At 45.1% G+C, this 22,317-nt stretch overlaps 1 long non-coding RNA gene across 1 annotated transcript; it reads right to left on the bottom strand.

Annotated features, from left to right (window-relative positions):
* Positions 1-6,675: 6,675 nt before the first annotated feature.
* Positions 6,676-21,721, bottom strand: LOC135921757 (uncharacterized). Its single transcript, XR_010570608.2, has 4 exons — positions 21,388-21,721; positions 19,991-20,077; positions 13,695-13,908; positions 6,676-6,987 (listed from the first exon to the last, which is right to left on the bottom strand). It is a non-coding gene; the product is annotated as an uncharacterized lncRNA (long non-coding RNA).
* Between the last annotated feature and the right edge of the window lie 596 nt (positions 21,722-22,317).

The raw sequence follows: 22,317 nt of genomic DNA, 5'->3' as shown, positions 1-22,317 counted from the left end.
CGCGCGTGACACCGAAGAAGGGAGGCGGGGCGTTGTACTTCGGCTGTGCGTGGGCGTGCGGGCTTTATCTTGAAAGCGAGCTGCTACGGGGGTCGAGGTGGGCCGGTGGCTCGTAGCTTTACCTAGGCTGTGTTTTCACCCCTCAGCTTGCGTTGAAGCGTCACAGCCAAGAATTCGTGCACTGTACGTACATTGAACTCATTTAATTTTTGGGATTTCGCCATAGCATATCAGCGGTGTTGTGAATAAAAATAAAATGTGCATGCCACTAAACTTGTCACCATTGCGGGGCGCACAAATTGGCATTACATGATATTACACGTTGTCGTAGCAGGAACGTGAACACAATTGTATGCATCGCCATTTGTCGTAAAGCAAATAATTGCCGGTTTTACTGGAGCTTCCATGCACATGAATATCAACGTGTATATTCGATCTGCATTCTTTTCTTTGATAAGTTGCACTTTGTGGGGAACTACGATGATGATTTCCCTAATAATTTAGTAGGGAAATCATCATCGTAATCAGCACGCGGCCGCCATCTGAAAGTGATAGAGTTGACACGCATACACTGTACGTGTGGCTGCGGCCTAATGGTTAGAGAATCGTGCTGCTGCGCTGAAGGCCCGAGGTTTGCATCAGGCTGCCGGATGTTCTCAATTTCTGTAGTGAATGCGAATCAACTTGAAGAACACCCGACCGACAGACCGACCCGGGTGAAACAAAGGAATAGTTAGGCAAAGAATGCTTCTCTCTAACCCAGCTTCACCGTATACCCTTTGGCATACTGCTTCCTAAATAAGACATCATTAGTGGCGCCCACCAGTTTTCACCGACGTTACACGTCGTAAGGAATGATAAACAAACGGAAAACGTCCCTACCTCCATTAACTCTAAGATCCTTTGAATTCAATAATTTTGAGCGGTACTTACCGAGAAGCTGACTACTCGCTGCGTTTAGGAATCCCATCATGATTGGAAGAACCATCAAACACTTTTTTGCAAGCTGCAAGGATTTCAGGGCCTTTCCTTCTGGTATATTTGTCGTCAGCATTCGTTTCGCAGCAAGCAAAATCTTACGACAAGCTCCTGAAGCGAAAGGTGAACTCAGCGGCAGCAAGCAGCATCCTGAGGTGCATCTGCACTAGAGCTGCAGGCATTACGTATAGAAGCTATCGACTAATGCTGCCGTTATTGGTCCATGCTCAGTTTGAAATCACTTGACCACTGGCTCGATCCGAAGCCAGATTATCTTTTCGGACGCCAGCTTGTGCCGAGCCAGAAGCAAAGGGTGCTGAACTAAGAACCACAACTGGGCCATTTCTTCCCGACATGTCCTGTTCTCTGTAACAATTATTTGCGAGAAACAAAAAAGGACTCGTTTCATAACCTATACGCCACTCATGTAGTTCTTCATTAGTGCAGCGAAGTTTCCATAGGGATATCTATCATCCCAATTGGCAGGCATTCCGCCGAGAAGCGTAATGCAAACCAAATGCAACACAACGATAGACTAGGAGGTATTCGCGCATCGCGTCGCTTGTGGCCATTTTGTTCGCTTACACTACGGGCACGGCTAGACTCACCAAAGCGCGCCAGGCAATATTTTCGAACAGAAACGGGGCAACGCTCCACCTCTGTACAACGGACGGCAAATGTATCCCTCCCACTTTCGTGTGAGCGATCAATTACGCGCGCTGTTATTTCCAGCTCAGCGAAGCAGCCGCGTTGATCGGTGACTCCCCGCGGTCAGATAATAAAAGGCGCCATCGACCCACACCACCACCACGCCACAAACCTCATAAAAGCGGAACACCGCGACGCTTTTTTTTTTAGAGCGCAGCTCTTTGGCGTCCGTTCCTGGGTTTCGCGTCGTCGTCGGCGTCGTCGTCGGCCTCGTAACCAGCTCCGCCCCCCTTTCATCCCCCCAGCGCTAGCAGCGACCGACTGATACCGCTGGATGCCACTGACGCCGCTAGAGAGTCAAGATAACGTGACTGCATAGAACACCGTCGCCGCCATGCAGAAAGAGGAGGAAAGGGTCCCCCCCCCCCCTGTTCTTGTGTGGCGGATAGGGTGCTCTTCAGTTGCCGACGCGCCGGTTATTTCACGTAGGCCCCAGCACGTCGACGAATACGTGACCACCTTCCCACGGCTAGACCTGGTTCTTAGCGCTGCGGAAGCGAGGGTATCATATTGTTTGTGTCGGCATCGGCGGCGTTGTCCCTGAAACCAACTCCGCAGCTGGGGTTGACTCACTATCGGCGTCAGCGGCATCAGTCAGTCGCTGCTATCTCTTCCCTCCTCCCTTTATCGTGTTGTCCGCTTGCTGCGCGCGCTTCTGCCCCCATCGTTTGCCGCTGGGTGTAAACGCCGCCCCCCTTCCCCCTCTTCCTGCGAGTCTCCGGTTGTCGAAGCGCCGGCTCAAACTTAATTCCTTTCTTCGCTCCTCCTCCAATGCAACCCCTGTGCGGTGGCAATCAGAGAGCCAGATCGGTTGCGGTGGATCTGTATATGTGCACCGCCCGAGCCGAAATTGCCGCTGCCGTTCGTCCTGTGCGGTGGCAATCAGAGAGCCAGATCGGTGGCGGCGGATCTGTATAAGAACTGTTAGTGGAGTCTTTGTTAAAGGAATACGTGTGAAAAATAAAAATAAAAAAATTCTGTGATAGCGCATACATGTGTTGCTCGATTTCTTTGCCTCAATCTATCGAAAAGGTGAAACAGCTTATTTGCTGCGCTCAAATTTCGCATTAGGAAGTAACGTAATCGTCAGTAATTTTTTTTTGCGCGACAGTAACTGCAAGCCAAGGGCCAATTTTGGCAGAAAAAAAATGACACCCGCAGCACCTACAGCCAGATATAAATTGCGTGGCTGAGCGGACATAGGCACACTCGGATCCGTCCTGGCAGTGCGACGGCTTCGGCGTTGTCCTATAGAACATAAATGATGGGGTTATAATCCTTGGTCACGCTAGCCACGCGGCAACTGGAACATTCTGACGCAGCTTCGTGCTTCTGGACGCACACGTGCCAGGTCAAGGGTGTTATACCATCTAAATAAGTCAAGGATGTAACACACCAAGTCCAGAATAGCACGGATGAGAGCGAGAAAAAAAGTTGGTATTGTATGCGCGAAAATAAAAAGAAAGATGTGGAGTTTCGCGGGTAATGTGAGGCGTGGAGCAGACGACGGACAGTTTGTGAAGATAACAAAACAAGTACCATGTGAATGACATTGTAGTCGAGGACGACACAAAATTGGGCGATCTGATAAAAAAAAAATTGGAATTTTCGTGCACAGGAGGTATCTAGTTGATGTAGTATAGCGAGTCAACAAAATTGGGCGATAGACGAGACACTAGTTCCAAGGCGTAGCCCGTTATATGTAGAATCTGAAGCAGTGGCACAGGCATGAATACTTCAAGTTACAGAAAATACACAGCGAAGAAAGAAGGCCATACTGCGGAGCACTTAATCAAACTTTGACAGGTCGACTGCACTGTGAATCAGGTATATAACAAGCTCGACAACTACACACTACCGACAATGCCTGCAAACAATCTTCGACCGTACAATGTGAAATGATAGCAACAAAAAAATCGAGTTTTTATGCGTCGAGTGGACGTAATTATTCCTCGGAATAATTAGTAGGAGAGGCTTGTGGTGTGTGTTGTCAATATGCGCGGCTCCATTTGCTGACTTTCTAATTTCGTTATCTCTTCCCGAAAAGCAATATTTTAGTGCGCTTATGGATTATTTACCAGTCCGTAGTAGGTAAGTGCGTGCTTTACAGTGCTCCGATCGAATGCATCGCGTCTGGCACCAAATGAATTCAGAAAACGAAACATCGGAGCTCATTTGTTGTAATATTGAGGCAAGCGAAAAGTACATTTATAAGGGTTTGCGGGAAGCAATGACGTTTCGTACGCTAAAAATCGGCATACCGAACGCATATGTTGGACTCTAGGTGGAGCGAAGCTTTTGTCAAGATTGTTGGCATAAACTAACAGCAATGCTAAAAATTGTGTTGGTGTTCATCTGATACAGCGTGCCACCGCAAATGAAAGTGCGTATTCATCTTGCACAATATTTACAACATGATCCTCATACAATTTCTACCTTTATTGCATTGCACCACTCATAAGCAATGCCGAGACTAATCCTGATGAATGCAGAATCGGAGATGTGTACGTAGCAATCTTGAAAAACGAAAGCGATGTCTGGTGCTTGTGAAGGGAAGATTAGGGATGACAGATGAAATAAAGTCAATGTCCCATATCTAGCTCTATATGTAAGGATTGTGTACCTCTTATATCACAGCGGCGCATACCCAATAGGTAAATCAGAGGAATTAGGGAAAAAACAAATGAGATAAATTATTGCGGAATTACAATAGGCGATACTGGTTTTGGCCTTCGCCGCATATGCAACCTTCAATAATATACTGGGTGCTTGAGAAAACACTATCAATTTTTTTTAAGCGTTGCCTCTGGCAGATAGCACTAGTTCATGAGCTGTTCTATTCGTAGACGCAGACATTACTTGCCCCCAAAATTTGAGATGCATAATTCACAAATTACCAACCATTCACTAATTATGTTTAACTAATTTTTTACGGCCAGTATCGCAATTTACAAATTATAGCCGTGGAGCTCGCAAGACGGATTCACTTGGAACAAACTCTCAAGATGACACCAGTTTCCAGATATCAGTTCCCGAAGTTTGCCGAAAAATCCATTGGCGTTCCAGTTACTTTCTGAACATCTTTTTATGCATTCAGACACAGAAGCAACTGGAATTCCAATGCATTTCTCTGCAAAGTTCGGGAATTTCAAAACTTGTGTCGTACTGAGAATTCATCGCAAGCCGTTCTTCCTTGCGAACTCTACGGCTAGAATTTGTAAATTGAATTATAGGCCACGAAGTAACGCGTTAAAAAGTAAATTAACTATGTCTGTTTATTATTCGATTGTGCATTTCCATTTCTTATGCAAGTAGTGTCCCCTGCTTCGAGTAGACAACTTCATGAGCTGGACTTGTGGTAACTGCCTCATGCAACCTTTAAGAATGTTTGAAAGTTGAGACATCCATCCAATCGCACCAGTTCAGACAGAGGAAATCCATACGGATTCCCCGAAAGAAAAACCTCGAGGCTGAAAAAAAATCCGTGCTCGTCCGGGACTCGAAAAATTACTAGGCCGCAACCGCGGTGGCTGCTGACAAAAAAAAAACCCAGATCAAGTGGGAAAAGAAGCTTTACTTTTAAACACTCAAAGCATTCCTTAATAAATGTCCTACGAGTGAACGAGAAATGAGTGAAACCGCATTACGAGGAAACGACTCATTCAGAAGTGCGCTGGGTACACTCACACGGTCGCACAGGCACAGAACTGCTTCATGCCAGTGACGAGGCATGAGCTCGCGACATGCACTGCTTGTGACGCACTTTACGCTTACCGGTACGACAAACCGGTACGACAACTTGTGCTCGTAGTGCCTCGCAAATACTCTAAGCCTCTAAGCGAGACACGAAGTTTTATACGGAGCGCAATGAGAGCCCGTACGTGGCTTAATCGATTTGCTCATGGATTCACTGTCTTCAGCTGTCTCAAAGTCGGCGCCTTAAGCCGGCGCAAGAGAGGTAAACAGAAAGAAAGTGAGCAGAGCACACACACAATTTTTTTTTCTACGTCGGTGGCAGAGTTTACACTCTTTAAGCGAGCGTCTTCCGAGAGAGGAATGGCTGGCACACGTGAGCCCACAAATTCACCCGTTTCCGGCGACGTTTTCGACGCACCCCGAGCTTAAGACTGCGCCAGTAGATTTCTTCTGTTACGAAGAATGCTGAGAACAAAAGACCGTGCTTGGATTAATGCTTTGCCGGGTGTTCGAAGATGGCACTCGTTCTCGTTTTTTTTTTCTTTCTGGGAAGGTTTCCGTGTTTGTCGCAATATTAGGCACAAGCAAAACGGGCTGATGTTGCTGCCAACAAGGCGTCTTCCAATTCAATCGACATGCGTGGCCGTTTCTTTTTTAATCTTATGACACACAGATGAGAAATTGAATAGCCGTTTCCGTATAGTCGTTCGTCTCAAGGTTAATTACTGTACCAGGGCCCTCGAGGAGGCAGCAAAGTGCAGCATTTAAGAAGGCAAACGTGTAATAAATTGCAATGAAATGAACAGCAACACGTAGAGAAATGAATCACAGAAGAGAACACCGTGTGAGTAATAACCTTTCAGTAAGCTTTCGCGTCTTTCCTTCCGTTTTTCAAGTCATTGGTACAAACGTTGCCTTCATACTTATTAAATTCGATAAAGATTCCGCCCTATTGAAAATTTGCCCGATGCTGGGCATAGTGGAATCCATCATCCAACATCATGGTGGATTATGGTGATGGGTGGCATGCCGGGTGACGGGTGGCATGGTGGGTGCTGGGTGGCATGTCGGGTGACGGGTGGCACGGTGGGTGCTGGGTGACATGGTGGGTGACGGGTGGCATGGTGGGTGCTGGGCAGCATGCTGGTTGCTGGGCACAGCGGGTGCTGGGCGGCACGGTGGGTGATGGGTGGCACGGTGGGCACTTGGTTGGATATCATCGTGGGCGCAGCACGTGAAAGGCAAGTTGTGTGATGAATTGAAGGAGCAGCCATTGCTATACGGAAGCTCATGACGGGCTATCTTTATATGTGATGTTGAGTCTTATGAAGTGTACAGTCTGTATATACATGTTGCCAAGATGCGGCTATTTTCATGCCATAACGAATCAATCTGTAAAGCACCATACTACGTAGCATATCATCACACTTTATTGAAAAAGCATCACTGGACTTGTACTGTATTTACTTTTCCACTCGCTTGCCCTGGCGTCCTGCTTGTGTAAAAGAAAGCTCCAAAGGTGCTTTCGCAGAGAAGCAAGGTGGTTCTCCGGATGTGGTGTAGGTGGCATCATTGGATGGTCACTTATGTATTTCTCCAGGCAGTCTAAAAGGAGAGTGCAATAAATATATAAGTAAATTGTTTTTCCAATGATTTCCAGCAATAAGTGAATGAAGAAAATCTGCTCTTATCACTTCAAAAAAAGTTTCAGATAACAAAATGCAGCAAATGTCACACACAAACATGCTACCCAGGGCGCAAGCAGGCACAGGTTTATTTGCAGTGAGAATGCATACACATGCATCACATTGTTTTGCAGATTTACATGGAATTTTTGTATGTTTTTTGCCAAAGCCACGCCTCTTCTCATCTGGAGGTTGGCTTAACTGCAAAATTTAGACACATGGGAGCTGTACTCAAAGCCTCATGGGGTGGATATTTGGCTTCTGATTTTGCATAATTTGTCTGCTCTTCGACCACCCAAATTCCTGTCAAATTTGGAGAACCACAATTTGGCTACACTGTCTCTAACGCATGCAGGAGAGCTGCAAAGTGCAAGCTGTCTGGTTTGTCCATTCTATCATTTGTTAGCTTTACTTGTTGCTCATGCGGTTGGTGAGGAAGTCGTAACTTTAGCATTTGCCATATAGGCATAAAAGATTTCATGTAAAAGCTGTATAATGGCTGGCTTGCAAGCTTTATTTAGCTGCAAATGATGGCAACTAATGTTTTAAAGTGAAGGTTTTTTTGCCTCTTCTCCCAACATTACGGGCGCTGCAGCTGCTATGGTCTTGTCATGCATGCCGTTGGATTTCTTGCAACATTACCAGATGGCGCTCACCTCTGCACATCCTGACCGGCGCTGCTGCCCCAGCATTTCACCGTTAGGGTGTATTGCACGTACTGTGCTGATTTTAATTTCTATGCGAGAAAAATGCAGATGCTGGGCTGTGATAGTGTTAACATTAGAATCGTCCTTAGTCTGAAGAGAGCGCTTTGAGCTGGAATCTCAACAGTGTGTTGGCCATGTATGTAGAAGGAGCCCATTAACACGCGGACGTGCACTCGACGTCGAGGACACCCAGACTTGAAAGAAGTGTCACACAGAACAGGAGCGTCTTCGCTATGCAGTGAAATGTAGTGCAGACCGCGAACTTATGTATACATACAATTACAATACCTAATTGAAGTATGCACAGCCTCATAATTCAATTAAAGTTTAATATTTCTGCCATGATGCGCTGCGCCATGTGAGGCAATGACAACGCTCAATTCCCTCTCAGAGATTATGAACAATGACTCGCAACAACACCTCAAGCAAACACATCTCTCTGTGTGTTCTGCGGACTATGCAGACAAACAGAAGTGGTGCATGCAAGGTAAAGCTTAACATCAACTCGCCACTTTCGTATTGGACTAAACGCAGAAAAAATTACAAACTTGCTACTAACATCACCGTTAATTATTGTCAATCAATGCAAACAATGTGTGCTTCGTGTACATCGATTCTCACAGGGCATGGGATCTGCCATTTTTTTTCTACTTTTCAATCTCCATATTGCTACTTTGCTAAGCTAACCTACATCTTCAATGTAAAAAAGCCTAAAGAAGCATCTTAACGTAATACAGAGCAATCTCTCATGCTCGTCTGTTTAAAAAAAAGCATATTTCTGTAGGAAATGAAATCTTCGGCAGAGTGTTGATGCGACTACAAGAGTACCTGGTACTTTGATCCATAAAACAATTGAATCTTGGCAGAAGAATGCCAGTTACAGCCACACTATACAGTCCTTTCTAATCCAGGCTGGCGGAAATCGCTGGAATGCCGCATGATGCCCAGCACCTTGCTTTTCTTCGCACCGAAGAGAGGCATGAAAATTTTAGGATGCTTTGCGTAGAACAAGATTAGCTATGCAGATCAGAGCGTACATGCGAATAATGTACGAGGTGCTTTCTTTGTGTAGCAATTCTTTCCTCATTCTTATGCTTAAATAAAATGAGATCACTGAAAGTATGCCGAAAGTGCTGATAGGCCATGTCTTACAAACTTCAATAATCAGAACATCTAAAATCAAGAAAGCGGCTGACAGATGGAATAGCACACTGTGGTATGAAGGTTATAAACACGGATGAGGTGCCTCAGAAAGGCTGGCCAACGTTTCGATAGGAGCTATCTTCGTCAAAAGTGGCCTGATCAGCCTTGGCATGTTAGTTTTAAGGGACTAGTAGGGTGACGTCACGTGCAGTTGTTGTCAGTGGCAGCTGGTTGTAAAGGGAGAGACTTTAAAGAGAATGAGCGCTGTCGTCTGACGTCTGTAAGCATGGTTCCTAAGACGAGGGCACAAGACCGTGAGGATAGGAAGGCGGCGAGAAAAGAAACGAAAGAAAAGGAGAAAAAAAAAGACATGCCAAGAGGCAAAAAAAGAAAGACAAGAAAAAGACGGGCATGGGAGCGTGTTAAGGAAGTGAGGGGTTAGGGAGCATTCAGGAGTGTCATTGGCGGCATGTTTCTGCCGTTTTAGAACTGGTCAGGCGGTCAGTGTGCGAGTAACAAAAAACACCCCAAAAGACATCAGTTGAAAGAATGACTTGAGTAGCGTAGCAGCAACGCGTAGGGTAATGTTGAAGAAATTAAGATGGCGACAAGGAGTCTGGGATGCAATGCATGTGGTAGCTGGCAGGAAGAAGCATGGTGTTTTAGGGATGTCAGCCTCAGTAGCTCAACGCAGGTGTCGTCACAGTGGTATATAGAGCTGGTGATACCCTGTGTGACTGATGCGCAGAAAAAGGTATCCTGGTATCTGGGATTTTGGATTGTGGTGGTGAGGGTGTTAAAAAAATATGATAGAAAACAGACAAAAGGGGGAAACTGAAAGTGGAATAACAAATAGGAGGGTTACATGAGCAAAAGCGGGCGGAGGCAGGTGCACATGGGAAAAGGGGTCATACAGTTGATATAAACATTAAAACATGAAATATAATAAATTGAGTAGTAAGCAGGTAAAAATTAGAAACGGTGGAATAGGTGAGGTTAAGAATTAAGTTTAGGTGGTGGCACAATGTGTTTTGTGCCTTGGTTGATGACATGAGGCTTTCCGATTTAAGTTCCAGCTTTAAAGTTTTTAAAGATTCTAAGTTGCTATGTGTTAAATTGATTTCCATTGGATGTAGGCATTTAAACTTGTGTATGAGGTATGATTCCATATATTTCCTCTAGCGAGGTGAGCGGAAATTTGTAGTCTATAGAGCCTTGCTTTGTCACATATGACATGTTCATTGAAGTGGCTGGCTACTGCTTTAGGTAAATTGTTTTGTATCTGCGCGATGACCGTTCAGTCTTTTATGAATTTTTTGTCCTGTCTCACCTATGTATTATTTGCTACAAGTGGCACATTCTAGACAGTAGACTACATTGCTTGATGTGCAGATGAAACTCGAAATTACCTTGTTTGAGTAATTTGATGCTGTACTTATTACTGTAGTAGTAGATTAAATGTGTTTGCATGTAGAGCACCCGGGCAGCCACAGGGACTGGTTCCCAACTTCGTTGTTGTTTTTAGTTTGGCACGTACAAGAATATCCTTAATATTATAGTGTTGCATCTCAAGACTACTCTGGGCAGGGCGGGAAAAATCTTGTTTCTGGTTGCTGGCGAGAATTGGGTAGTATTTATTGAGGATGTTGTTCATGTTTGGCAGTGTGTTTGGGAATATAGTAGTAAGAAGAGGCGCTGTTCTTTGTGATCCTAGGGTGGGGCTTGAGCACCTCGGCTCAGTCAGGTTTGGTTGCATTGGTGCAGGCTTTCTGAAGGGCACTCTTTGGGTGGTTCCCGTTTGATAGGGTTTCTTTAAGGTGATCAAGTCTATCTATGTAGTCTTGGTTTTCAACACACATGTGACGTAGCCATGTGCTTGGCCTTTAAAGATGCCTTCTTTGCAATGTGGCTTGATGGTGGCTTGTATATTCTAGGTACTGTTGTTTGTCAAAGGTTTCCATATAGCATTGTCATTAGTGTCCCAGTGTCAATGTATATTGTTGTGTCCAGAATGTTTATGCGCTCCATTGAAGATTTTGATGTGAATTTTATTGTTGGGTGAAAAGAATTTAGAAATCCTACATATTTATCTAGGCTGTCTTGACCATGTCACCATATTATGAATATGTCGTCTATGTATCGTAGGTATGTGTGGGGCCTGTCAGTGCAGCGCAATAGGAAGTCTGTAGAATCCCCATAAATATGTTCGCATAAATATGTTTTCCCATGTACATCTGCTTCCGCCCGCTTTTGCTCATGCCACCCTCTTATTTGTTATTCCAGTTTCAGTTCACCCCCATATTTGTCTGTTCTTTATTATATTTTTTCGAAACACCCTCACCAACACACTCCAAAGTCCCAGGCGCCAGGATACCTTCTTCGGTGCCTCAGCCACACAGGATATCGCCACTTCTGTGTACCGCTGTGACGACACGTACGTTGAGCTACTGGGACTAACGTCCCTAGAAAGACCATGCCGCTGCCTTCCAGCTGCCCTATGCACTGCATTCCGGACTCCTTGCTGCCATCTTAACTCCTTCTAAATTATCCGACGCATTGCTGCTATGCTACTCAAGTCATTCTTTCAACTAATGTCTTTTCAGGTTGTTTTTGTTACTCGAGCACTGACCGCCTCACCGGCTCCTTTAAAGCCACAAGGACATGCTGCCAAAGACACCCCTGAATGCTCCCTAACCTCTTGCTTCCCCAACACCTTCCTTTGCCCTTCTTTTAGAGCGCAGCTCTTTGGCGTCCGTTCCTGGGTTTCGCGTCGTCGTCGGCCTCGTAACCAGCTCCGCCCCCCTTTCATCCCCCCAGCGCTAGCAGCGACCGACTGATACCGCTGAATGCCGCTGACGCCGCTAGAGAGTCAAGATAACGTGACTGCATAGAACACCGTCGCCCTCCCCCCCCTCCCCCCCCCTGTTCCGCATCGGCGGCGTTGTCCCTGAAACCAACTCCGCAGCTGGGGTTGACTCACTATCGGCGTCAGCGGCATCAGTCAGTCGCTGCTATCTCTTCCCTCCTCCCTTTATCGTGTTGTACGCTTGCTGCGCGCGCTTCTGCCCCCATCGTTTGCCGCTGGGTCTACACGCCGCCCCCCTCCCCCCTCTTCCTGCGACTCTCGCTCCTCCTCCAATGCAACCCCTGTGCGGTGGCAATCAGAGAGCCAGATCGGTGGCGGCAGATCTGTATATGTGCACCGCCCGAGCCGAAATTGCCACTGCCGTTCGCCACTGCGAAATTATCTGCCAGTTCTTTCTGAAAAATAAAAAAAAATTCTGTGATAGCGCATACATGTGTTGCTCGATTTCTTTGCCTCAATCTATCGAAAAGGTGAAACAGCTTATTTGCTGCGCTCAAATTTCGCATTAGGAAGTAACGTAATCGTCGGTAATTTTTTTCTTTTCTTGTTCTTTCTTTCCCTCTTGGTGTCTCTTTTTAGAGCGCAGCTCTTTGGCGTCCGTTCCTGGGTTTCGCGTCGTCGTCGGCGTCGTCGTCGACGGCGTCGGCCTCGTAACCAGCTCGCCTCCGCCGCCGCGCTCCGCCGCCGCGCATGCGCCGCTGCTCCGCCGCCGCGCATGCGCGCTGTCGGCTCTCCGGGCGAGGGAGGATGATGGAAGGAAGGAGGAGAGACTGTGGAGGAGGGCTGGCTACACAAATGGCTCTTTGGCGTCCGTTCCTGGGTTTCGCGTTGTCGTCGGCCTCATAACCAGCTCCGCCCCCCTTTCATCCCCCCAGCGCTAGCAGCGACCGACTGATACCGCTTTCGTGAGTCCGCTACCGCACTCACGAAAGACGTCGTGCACTTCCTGCAACTCGCATTAACCGTCCATCGATCCACACCGATGTTATTTTTCTCCTTTTCTCCCCGCCTTCCCACTCCCACAATTGTTCCTACGTCTTAGGAATCATGCTTACAGACATCAAGTGACTGCGCTCATTCTCCTTCAAGTCTCTCCCTTTACAACCAGCCACTCCCGACAACTGCATGTGACGTCACTCCACTAACACTTTAAAACTAACATGCCGAGGATGACGAGGCAGCCTTTGAGAAGATAGGTCTTCCTAACGAAACGTTGGCTACCCTTTCTGAGGCACTTTATCCCTGTTTATAACTTTACATCCCAATAATGAGAATAGTGTTTTGAAATTGCATGGCTGTGAACGCTGCAGATTGTAAAGCAGCACATCAGGTGACCACAGTCAACACATAAGAAGGCAGTGGTTTAAAAAGCTTCTTTTAGACCATACAATTTGCCAAGCTGTGTCGGAACCCAATTTTCTTGAGAAGCATTATTTCAAAAAAGTGAAATGAAAGCTGAAGCGTGAAAAGCTACAATAACGCATGCCAAGTCTACATTAGAAATTTCAAAGACAATGAGGTGCTTAAATGTTCACTTCTGTTAAGACAATGAGCAGCAGGTGAATGCAAGCTGTTAAGGTCCTGTCAAAATTAACCGCTCGTGTAGCCACCCGACTTTCTTGATTGTTTTTAATTGAAACTGATTATGGGGGAAGCTTTGTGGGCGGTTTTCGCAGGAAACCCATATCCCGAAATTATCTTGTGCTGCTTTTCATACGCACAGAGACATTTAAATTGTGTGTCGAGACACAGTGCATATACAGCAGAAGAAAAAGATATAATATATAGGCACTTGCCTCATTCTTGCTTTGGCATTTCTTGTCGCTCTGTATACATCATGTAATGCTAACTCATTCAGATAACTTGCAGATATGCAGTTATGTTTCTTAAATGAGGTGACTGTTGACTTACTTTTCAAAGCAGCCACTTTCTCCGGTGTTGCCGGAAGCTTCCCAGATGCGCGGCACATTGTTCGGCAGGCCTGTCCAGTCAGGCTGCTTTCACCTGCTTGCACTGGTGTCCACAGGTGCCATGCCACCTCTAATGGGCACTTTCCGTCGGAAGCACACTTGAATATGTAATGCCACTTGTTGAGTGGCATCACAAATCCCACACCAATCTGTACCTGCAATAGATATGAAGTGTTTTTTTCCTGAGCAGTATTCTTAACACTAAAACGCACTTGTATAAAACAATATGATATAGGGTAATTAGGTCCGTCAATTTCTGATGCAACTCTATAATTTCCAATTTCTGCCCCTCGAACAAGTTTTAAAAGAAACTGGGGTTAAACCCAACCTCACCAAGAAATTCATTTTTGTGTAAAGGTATAAACTAATAAAATTTTTCCATTTTAAGGGCAGCAAACACTCATATCTCGTACAGTCTAACCTTGCAATAATGAAATTAACAGAGAAAGCAAAACAATTGATTCAAATAGGCGCACCGCCATGCAGAGAACAGTACAAGAACGAGTGACGTCAAGGCCTCCAAGATTGCAGTGTCACACGGAGAACAGTGCAGCACATGTTACCTAGAGACCTACGCGCGCCAGTCTCCAAAATCCACCACCATCACACACAACATGGCCTTGTTCTAAAGAACACTGGAGACATGCCTTGAAAGTATGATTACCCTTGCATGGTTGAAAACAAGTGAATTCTTTTGTGGGCTATGAAAACCACTCGCACCACTCACTGATCTCAGCAGTTATATTTTCGTCATGACTAAACTGCAGCGATGAATGCGCCAAGTCCCGTCACAACTTCAAACTTCAGAACTCGGTGTGCACGCTCCTTTTACTGCGACCAGGTTTGAAATGTTTGTTGTAACAATACAGCGCTAGTACAGCGGCAGCGGAATTCTCTTTAGGGACAATTGCACCTTCTACATCTTTTTGTAGGTTTTTGTGCAATATGTGCGTTGCTGCTTTTTGTCATTAAGCCCTTCAGTTGATGTCTAGCGCCCGTTCAGACTGTGTCTCTTTGTGTGTGTGTGTGCCCTTGCACTTGTCATGACGTCCAAGTTCAGCTACCACCAACTAGAACTAAGTTTTGCATTAATCAGAAGTACATATTAGCACGCTTTATAAAAAGCCAAAGGATTAGCACTATGCTGACCGGAAATGAGAAATGGTAAGAATATTCTGGCTGAAAACAACATTTCATGTTTATCAACACTGACGGGCAAGTAATTAAGAAAGTTGGTGTACGTTAATGTTTACCTTTTGAGTGACACAAGGGACAGAAAGAAGACAAGACACGAAAACTACCAATTCAACTATAATTTTGATGCAAAAATTAAAGATAATATTTATACTGCGTGTGCCCTTGCACTGCACAAGCGATCTTTTAAAACAAAGGGCACAAGTTGCAATACAAATGTATAAAATCATGATAAACAGTACTTGCATAAAAATAGAACAAATATGCACAGAGTGATCACTATTCTGTGTCATTTAGAGAGTATTCCTCTTTGTAATGCAATCATAATGAGCACTGGCTGACAGATGTCCCTCTTTTTTAAATGGTATGCCTCAGTGATATTGTTGATCAATCGATTGCCTTAAGTAAACAAAAGAGATGAACAATCTAAATCTGGCGTACATCACCAGTTGTGTTAATGCGTTGTCAAGTGGGATGAGCATGCTTGTCCCTTGAGTGAATAATGGTGCTCTCCTGGGCACATGCTTATACACCGGCCAGTCTGCCCCATGTACAAGACCGTCCATTCTCAGTACGAAGATGGTGCAGAGTGGCCGAACTCCGCGGATTGCCAGCGCGCATGGCATGGCTGTGCAACGGAGCTAAGCGGTGCAGGCGCACAGGGGCTTAGAGGTGGGACTTCATGTCGTGTGTCATCCGCTAAAGCATGGCCTGCTCCCGCACTTTAGCAGATGACACGAAGCTCCACATCCCCCCTGCGCCATGCACGCTGGCACTCCGCGGGGCGTGGTCACGCTGAGTCGTGTTCGTGCCAAGAGTTGACGACCCTGTACATTTGACCGAACATACACATGAACAGAGGCATAGACTACACTACTAATGACGGACACAAGACATTTAGTGGTAATTTATACAAATCTCCCTTGTCTGGACGCCTTTCTCAATGCGCTTGTGGAATGCTATGCACACATATTTCGAGCGAAAAAATAAAGTAAGCAGGTATGCAGCACAATCCACAAGTGAACTGAGAAAAGCGAGCAGGCAAGCGAGGTACGCTTGGTTAAACATACCACGAAATATGTCTAGTGCGTGTTAGGGGCAGTGTACTGCATTCTAATGTTAGGAACTAAATATGTACAAAAGAAATCACCACATTTTACTGAGAAGACCGGCAAGCTGGTCTGACTTGGCCGTGCATTGCCGCGATAGGGCTTGAGGCCATGACAAGAGAAATCAGAGAGGCATACCACAAGACGTGTGAGCAAGCCCCCATTATGAATGCATGAAAAAAGGCGTCCTTTCTAGATGACAAGGGATAGAAATTAGTCTGACTATTCACCTTTTTTTACGCAAATACTGTTTATTGTGATTTTTCACCTTTGTATTACAACTCACATTTTCCTTCTGAAGGAACTTGTGCACAATATAAGCACACATTCAGTGTTAATTTTATTCCTTCTATCAAATTCAGTCATCACTGGTCATGTTGTATGGTCTCCCTTCCTTCACTGTGTAAATTTTGTCCTCAAGAGTTACATGAACTCACTGGCAAACTCAAAACGACACTACAAATTTCACCTAGAGGATACGGCTGGTTCTCAGAAAATGCACAAATACGGCGACAGGTGTCTGTTGGCACACTGTAGCAATAATGGGTGGAAGCTACCTTTGACATTGCTGCAATACATCAGTTGTCACATGGCTACAACCCTTAAGAAACAACAGAAATGTAAGTGCACAGCAAAAACAAGCAGGTTCATCAACCACAAGTTTGACTTCAGCAGCCAGAACATAGGCAGTTTCATATAGCTAAAGCATTAGCTAATATGTGGAAAATACATGCACAAGCACCCTTAACTTGAAATACCTGCATACCAACATAAAACCATGAGTTGCAGTGCATATGATGCTTGTTCATGACACTAGTATTTTGTGAAAAATACTTTTTGGATTACGAACACTGCTTTCAATTCATCTGCCCAGTAATCAAAGGCGTTTGACAGCATTACACTTTGTACTTGCTAGTTGAAAATATTCTCACCTGAACAGCACCAAGCAGAATAAATAGAAAACAGCCCACTGTGCTAACCAAATATGTGGAGAGACCCAAACTAATAGAATTATTTCTGGACAGCTGTAGACTTAGAGCTTGTTGGCTGATAATCACCATTAAAATTACACCACTACCAAGCAGATGTTCTGTGTGGTGCTGTTGAAATCAAGTTCACTTGATGCGCAACATAGCAATAACCAGCAAATGCTTTAGCAATAGCGAGCAGGCAATCTTGCATGTGCAAAACTGTATGCTTATTTAATGATAGTACATCAATAGACTGAACTATGTACCAACTATGTGGTCTATGCAGTATAGACAAAGTCGAAAACGATGCAACTGGACACAGACTCTGCCACAATGCCTACTTGCATGAATGGGTATAGCTTAAGAAGAATATAAAAAAATGTAGAGAAAGAAAGCAAGCTTACTAGAAAACTCCTCACTGCTGTAGTACTTACAGCACAGTGAATACTGGCCTTCATGTACCATTTAAAGAAATTCAAGCTCGTGTACATTGTTCTGGGAACTTGAGGAATAATTGTGAAATTAATGGAGAAGGTTGGGCTAGTTGGTGTTGACACAGCTCCTGTGACATAGTTACTAGCACAAACAAGGTGTATGGAATAAAGGTCGGACTAGCCAAAGCGGTAGACTTCAACTGACAAGCTTTATACAGAAGAAACACGCAAACAGGCCTCCGCATGCTCAGTTAATGTGGAGACAGATGCATAAGTGAATGTGCCACATAGGGGGATAACGAAATGCACATAGAAGCTGATAAGCATCCACAAGAAGCTATTACAAAGCATTCACCAGATTTTTCTGAAGACACAACACTTATTTATCAGCTGGTACCAGTGATGGAGTGCTTATGCATTCATCAGCAGCTTTCGAAATGCAAAACACCCCAAACATTTCCCTATATAACTGCCTGGCAAACTGACTGAGCACTGGTGTGTTATGAAAACATGGGGAGCATTTATGGGTACTTTAACAGTGATCAGCCAAGTAGCCAGCGCCTGTGAGAGCATTTACAGCGTTCCGGTACTCCCCAAGCCACTCATTCAGGCACCTGTTTGTTCAATATACCACTTTCCACAGGGAAGTGAAATGTAGTATACCACCACTACATTTCAGTTAACAAAGCAGGTGACATGCTCCTTAGCGCATGTACCTTGACGCCCGGCAATGTTTACCAACTTGCATATTTTTGTGAGCGTTAGCGGTGCTGAAAAAATGCCTACACCAAACTTGTTCGCCACCTTTCTTCTAGGCGGTGAGACACCCTGTGTACGTATGGCAGCGCTGCACGGCTACCACTGGGACATGCGTTACTGCACATCCAGTGGGCAATGTGGTAGTGCCAATGACTTTCTTGATGTGCTGGCTTTGCTGTTAAAAACATTTTGGGTGTTTTCGAACAGTGTTCAGTAGGACTCAAGTTCACACATGAGTTGCCAGAAGAAGATCGCCTGCAATCATTCGATATTCGTATAATTTTAAATCATGCTTTCCTTTATTATATATACTCTCTTAAGAAAAAGAAGCCCTTGCTCGACTACCGTTTGGCATACTCCATGTTAAAGGATGCATAGCTCCTAGCTGCCCGAAAGCTGTTCTGGTAAAATCTTGTGCACCAGGTTTCTTGCAGCGCTCAGCAACAAGCGAGCCATTTATGTAGGGCCGGGTATCTCGAGAACACCTTGGTGTCAATTAGTGGGAGCCTCATTAAAGAGGTAAAAACAGATCTGGCAGCTGCTCGGTGCAATAACGCACGTCCCAGTGGGCGCCCTGTGGCTGTGCCATCTGTACGTGGGGTGTCCCACCACCTAAACAACGTGGCAAATCAGTGCAGTGTAGGTGTTTTCTTCAGCACCACTAGAGCTCGCAAGAATGTGCAGGTTGGTAAGCAACGCCGGGAATCAGGGTACATGCACTAAGGAGCATGTCATCCACTTTTTTAACTGCAATGTGGGGGTGGTATACAGGATTTCACTTCCCTGTAGAAAGTGCTGTATTGGACAAAAGGGCAGGTTCTTGAATGAGAGGCTTAGGGAGCACCGGAACGCTGTAAACGCTCTAGCAGGCACTGCCCGTTTGGCGGACCACTGCCGAAGATGTGCTCGTAAATGCTACCTGTGTTTTCAAAACAAGCAAGTGTTCAGATGGTTTGGCAGGCAGTTAGATAAGGAAATATTTGGTGTTTGGCATTTCAAAGGCTGTTGATGAATGTGTAAGCACTCCTTCACTGGAACTCACTGATAAAGGAGTGTTTGTTGTACCTTGAGAAGAACCCGCTGAATGCTTTGTAATGGCTTGTTGTGGTGGGCGGTATTGGCTTTGTTGTGCATTTGGTTTCCTCCCATGTGGCACATTTATTTATGCATCTGTCTGCAGATATTTTTGAGCATAAGGTGGGGCCTCATTGCGTGTTTTCTGAATAAAGCTTGTAAGTTGAAGTCTAGTGCACTGACTTGTCCAACTTTTTTCAATTAGTCTTGTTCGTGCAAGTAACCATCACAATAATTGTAATACCAATGTTAAACAATGGTAAGCATGCTGCATACTTAGACCTGTGACATATTTGGCCCATTACACTTTTAATGATTACGTGTGCAGAAACTGCACAAGCGTGTAGCCTAAACGAAAAAAAAAGTGGATATAAAAGGTATAACACAGGAAAGTTTCAAATCAATAAAACAAAATAACAAGAGGTAGGTATAATGTGTACTAAGCAAAATAAAATGTAACGCGCAGCGAAGTGATTGATGCAAGAAAAAATAAACCTCGAGACATGTTAGGTCTAGTTTTATAGTGAGCGAGGTAATGTGTACATAATGTCTACAAACACAAATAAGCAGCGAGTTGAATAAAGTTGAGCAGATATTTAGCCTATTTAGTAAGCACCGCTGAGTAATATGTCCATAAACTTATTGACGAATGATACCGAGATCCTACTTTTGCAAACACATACACTTCAGTCATACCTGACCAGACCATCCGATTACACACAGTGCTGCTGCAGCCATAGCTCCTCCCTGACGTGGACACTGTTGTTGGTCACGGCCTTGCCACTGCAAGATAGGTTCTGTGTTAACTTATAGCAGTGGCACTTTAAAGAAGTCATTGTGAACACATGCAAGGAGCACAGAAAAAGTCACAAAAACAATGTTTGCACCACTGCAGGGTGGGAACAAAGCACAAGATCAAAGTTACTGATGAATGTTGTGATAATAGGGTCCTCTTCATGACAATAAAATTTTTAAGACCTACAGCTACAGTACATTACAAACAAATGTTTGTTTACGTAACAATTCATTTTTTTCTATCGGTTAAGCAACTTTCCCTTGTCATCTCTAGTTATGTCAAAACACCTTGTCTCAAAACGTAAGCTGTAGTAGTAGCAAGCCGCAATTGCTTAAATTTTTTTGCCCGAACCCTATGAGGGAGATTTTGTGCGCAACGGCGACGCGCGACGGCTTTGAGCGAGAAAACGGGCCGTCGCGCGAACATATCGCTCGTTCTTTGTCGCCTGGTTCTGGAAATCTAGAATTCGTCGCTCGTCGCCCAGAAGTGCTATGAGCGAACAGACAATAGCGCGAAGCCAGAACTGGATGTACTACATCAGTCGAGTACTACCGCTTGTTGCACGGAACAAGCAAACGACTATTTTCATACGTGCAAGGTTAAGAACCTACTGCAAGATTTTAAGAAATGTTTTACGCTGCTCCTTTGAGTAAAACACAGCAAAATAAATTAATAATGCACACTTTTGGCGCGTATTTGCTGCCCTCATACCGGCAACACCGGGGAGACGGCTCTCAATGTCGTCGCTCGCATAGGGTACGACTTGTAGGGAACGAGCTGGCGCGACAGCCATCTACATCGCGTCTCTGTCGCGCGCAAGACCGCTCGCATGGGGTACGACTTGTAGGGAACGAGCGAGCGCGACAGCCATCTACATCACGTCTCTGTCGCGCGCAAGACCGCTCGCATGGTGTTTATACTTTTTCCCAATAACTGCTCACAAACCAACAACCGCTTAGACAGACATTTACAACCTCGACGCATAAGTAAGAGAGGAAACGTCATTGCAGTAAGAATAGGTAAAGAGGCAGATGAGTCTTTATTATCCAACTTCAGCAGAAAACTGGCAGCTCGCGCAAGTGAGGACTGTTGCCGAACCTAATCCCTCTCATCGGAAGGAAGCGCTCACCAAGACTTTAAATTTAGCATTAAGCCAATAAACTTGCGCAAGCAATTTATGTCAACCAACGCTCAGCAAGCATCGGCACAGTCAATGTCGTCGTGGGAGTTCGATTTCTTGCGCCCGCAAGGCACTCTAGGCACACACGAGAAGCAAGCACAGCATGCCTGTACTCACCTTTTAAATGGTACGATGCGGTCGAAAAGCGCCCTCCAAGTTGCCGGAGCTGCAAAGTTATTCCCGCATACGTGCAGTGGCGTAGTGGACGACCTGCGGAACGCTAATAATGCGCATCATTTCTTTGCGGCGTCCACCGAACTCTCCACAACAACCACGGACAAAGGGAACGCACTCCATGGCATGAAAATCGTTGGTCCACGTTTGCCTGGCGCACCACGCATACCGCGAGTATGCAGCGAGACACAAGCTATCTTCTGGCACTTTTGTGCACGCGAACTAAGTCACAATTCATTACACCAAACGCAAAAACACGATCAAACAAACACATCGTCGCAACTCGTACGACCTACAGCACATGTAAACAAGGGAACAAGACTGGTGGATGGATACTATGAGCAACGACTTTAAAATGGGGTGGTGGGTGGCGTCACCTGTGAACTTGGGAGTTAGGTTGGCCTCCGCGATGACTAAAATAATAACCAGCACACACTCGCTTTGTGCCTTATTGCACCGAACTGCATATAAATGTTGCAATACATAAACAACCGTCGCACAGTTTATATTATCCGCTATACTTTAGCGCAGAAAGAAATTCTAAGACGTATTTTCGATTTCCAGAAGCTTCCGCCGCATGCGGGCAGTAAAAAGATGGCCTTCGAGATTCGCGTAGGCCATTCTTAGGAAGCCTTTTCTGGGCTGTAATTTGAAGAAATATGTATAAAAAGGTTTAGTAAAAAAGAAAAAAAAATTACCGACGATTACGTTACTTCCTAATGCGAAATTTGAGCGCAGCAAATAAGCTGTTTCACCTTTTCGATAGATTGAGGCAAAGAAATCGAGCAACACATGTATGCGCTATCACATAATTTTTTTTTATTTTTCACACGTATTCCTTTAACAAAGACTCCATTAACAGTTCTTGACAGT

This window comes from Dermacentor albipictus, unplaced genomic scaffold (assembly GCF_038994185.2).
Source record: "Dermacentor albipictus isolate Rhodes 1998 colony unplaced genomic scaffold, USDA_Dalb.pri_finalv2 scaffold_16, whole genome shotgun sequence".
NCBI lineage: Eukaryota > Metazoa > Arthropoda > Arachnida > Ixodida > Ixodidae > Dermacentor > Dermacentor albipictus.
This window is presented reverse-complemented; position numbering and strand designations above follow the sequence as displayed.